We start from the raw sequence: 3,678 nt of genomic DNA on the forward strand, positions 1-3,678 counted from the left end.
AAAGGTCTCTTCCAACTTAAAGGATTCCATGGTAATTTTACCTCATTTCAATCTTAGTATAGCGTTACAAATTCATTAGAACAGTAAGGCTTGCAAAAGATATCTGAGGGTCATGTAGCCCGAACCCCCCTGCCAAAGCAGGTTCACCTAGAGCAGGTTGCACAGGATTGCATCCAGGTGGGTTTTGAAAGTCTCCAGAGAAGCAGACTCCACAACCTCTGTGGGCAATCTGTTCCAGTGCTGCCACCCTTAAAGGGAAGAAGTTTTTTCTTATGTTTAGGTGTAACTTCCTGTGTTCTAGTTTGCACTCATTACCCCTTGTCCTAGCTGCTGGGCACCACTGAAAAGAGACCAGCCTTATCCTCTTGACACACATCCTTTAGATATTTACAAGCATTGATAAGATCCCCTCTCAGTCATCTCTTCTCCAGGCTAAACAGCCCCAAGTCTCTCAGCCTTTCCTCAGTACAGAGGTGCTCCAGGCCCCTAATCATCTTTGTAGCCCTCTGTTGGACTCTTGACAGTAGTTCCCTATCTCTCATGAACTGGGGAGCCCAAAACTGGGCACAGTACTCCCAATGTGGCTTCCCTAGGGCAGAGCAGAGTGGGAGGAGAACCTCCCTTGACCACACTCTTCCTAATGCACCACAGGACACCACTGACCTTGGCTACAAGACTACACTGGTTGATCATGGTTAATTTATTGTCCATGAACAGTAAGTCGTGGACAGTATTGTCTTCCCAGGACTCCCAGGTCTTTCTCCACAGAGCTGCTTTCCAGCAGGTCAACCCCTAACCTGTATTGGTGCATAGGGGTATTCCTCCCCTGGTACAAGACTCTACACTTACCCTTGCTGAAGTTCATCAGGTTCCCCTGTGCGCAGTTCTCTGGTCTGTCCAGGTCTCACTGAGCGTCAGCACAACCTTCTGGTGTGTCAGCTACTCCTCCTAGTTTTGTATCATCAACAGTCTGGCTGAGGGTACACTCTGTCCCTTCATCCTGGTCACTGATGAGTATGTTGAACAAGACTGGACTCAGTTCTGACCCCTGGGGAACACCACTGGCTACAAGCCTGATCTGCACAGCTGATGACCACCCTCTGAGCTCTGTTATTCAACCAGTTCTCAATCTACCTCACTGTCCACTCATTCACACTTCCTGAGCTTCCCTGTGAGGATGCTATGGGAGACGGTGTCAAAAGCTTTGCTGAAGTGGAGGTGAACAACATCCACTGCTCTCCCCTCATCTGCCAAGCTAGTCATGCCATCATGGAAGACTAGCAGATTGGTCAAGCATGATTTTCCCTTGGTGAATCCCTGCTGACTACTCCTGATAACCTTTTCCTCTACATGCTTAGACATGACCTCCAGAATGAGCTGTTCCATCACCTTTCCAGGGATGGAGGTGAGGCTGACTGGCCTGTAATTTCCTGTGTCCTTTTTCTTGCCCTTTTTGAAGACTCGAGTGACATTTGCCTTCCACCAGTCCTCAGACACCTCTCCTGTTCTCCATGACCTTTCAAAGATGATGGTGTGTGGCTTAGCAATAACATCTGCCAGTTCCCTCAGCACTCGTGGGCACATCCCATCAGGTCCATGGATTTGTGATTGTCCAGGTTTCCTAAGTGAAGTCTCACCAAATCCTCCTCAACCAAGGGAGTCTTCCTTCCTCCAGACTCTCTCTCTAAGCTCCACATTCCTGAGGGCCAGTCTTACAGTAAAGACTGAAGCAAAGGCAGCATTCAGTAACTCCATCTCCTCTGTATCCTGTGTCACCAGGGCTCCCATCTCATTCAGCAGCAGGCCCACATTTTCCCAAGTCTTCCTTCTCCTACTGATGCACCTGAAGAAGCCTTTTTTGTTGTCTTTCACATCACTTGCCAGATTTAATTCCAAGAGGGCCTTAGCCACCTTCCTTGCTGCACTCTTATACGTTCTGGCAACGTCCCCACATTGCTCCCAAGTGGCCAGTCCCTTGTTCCACATTCTGTGGAAACTTCATTCTTCCGTTTGAGGTTTTCCAGAAGCTCCTTGCTCATCCAGGCTGCTCTCCTGCCTCCTTTGCTTTATTTCTTACTCATAGGGATGCACCAATCTTGAGCTTGGAGGAAATGGCGCTTGAACGTTAACCAGCTGTCTTGGGCCCCCTTCTAGAGCTGTGACCCCTGGGTTTCCTCCAAGTAGGTCTGTGAAGAGCCAAAAGCTAGCTCTCCAGGGATGCAATCCACTTACTGCTCTGCTTCTTCCTTGCACGATTCTGAACTCCACCATCTCAGTGGTCCCCAACCAGACCTTCTTTGTTAGTTAGTACCAGGTCCAGCAGCACACCTCTCCTTGATGACTCTTCCACCACCTGTCCCAAAAAGTATCATCAGTGCTCTGCAGGAACCTCCTGGAACCTCATTTTATAGTGTTCATTCATTCTGCCCAGGTTCTAGATCACTGTATCATTTTTGCCAACAAGAAGCAGTAACAGTGCATAGTAGTCAGTGCTCATCACTAATTAAGGCACTCTGTCAGCAGTGTCTCAGATCTTAGCTCCTTGAAGGCCGTGTCCCTCTCATGACTCCCTGTCAGGCGACCAGACGCGTGCCTCTGCCTTTAAATGAGTCACCTACTACTATGAGCACCTGTAATTTCTTCTTAGAGTATCCACCACGTGCTGCTGGTGAAGTTTCACCATGTACAGTTTGCTCATGGGTGTCTACAGGTGTTAAAGCTTCATATCTGTTTTTGGTAGTGATGTTAGAGGGTGGAGGAGGAAGCAGAGTCCTGCTTTTTGGGTCACCAGGGTCCAAAGTGCCTCTTTTCTAAGTGGTGTCTGCTACAGGAACATGGTTTTGAAACCACCTCTCTATCTCCATCTTGGCTAGCTAATGCTGTGTAGCATTGTGACTGTTTCTTGCACCTCAGCCACCTGACACAGAAGATACTTAACCTGTGCACAACTTTTGGAGGTACTGACTTTTTCACCAGGTGAAGGGTCTGGGCTCTTGCTGCAACCTACTGCCTGTACTGAAATTTCCTTCTTTACCAGTTCCATCTAGGTGGATGCATCAGACTTCTCAGGAGCTTTCTTCATAGGAACACTGGTTTTAGCTCTGAGGCGAGTGCCCACCATTTTGGCAGAAACCTAGAGCACTCCACTGGGCTCTGGACCTACCAGCAGGATGCAAGGCCCCCCCTTCAGGAACTGCCACATCATGCCCTGTCTGACAGCTGTGCACTGTTCACAGTGCTCCTGGTCACTCCAGATCCCCAGGGTTGTTTAGGTCTCCCTTGGTTGCCCCAGCAATGACCCAAGCCACATCATCCTCTCAGCCTCGCACGGGAGAGCTGGTGGCTGATATTTAATTTAATTCCTCTTTAACTTAATTTAATCTCTATTAATTATTTCATTTGTGTTAGAAAAATTCATAGGCATTGGTGGGAATGGAGCTGTGTGAAGTTATACTACTTAAAGTTGCTTGCAGCAGGGCAATGCGTTGCATTAGGGTTCCTTGTACTGCAACCAATAGATTAATATTTTATGGTATATTATTGGTACTTTATGTTCAAAGGTCACTATAAAGAAAACACTAAAATGTACATTTTAGTTTATATGAGAATTATAGAAGGAATACAAGTGCAATATTTACCACTATCAAGTTTTATTTTATACTGACTTTTACTTTCCAG

Source organism: Merops nubicus, unplaced genomic scaffold (assembly GCF_000691845.1).
Source record: "Merops nubicus isolate BGI_N331 unplaced genomic scaffold, ASM69184v1 scaffold6114, whole genome shotgun sequence".
Lineage (NCBI taxonomy): Eukaryota > Metazoa > Chordata > Aves > Coraciiformes > Meropidae > Merops > Merops nubicus.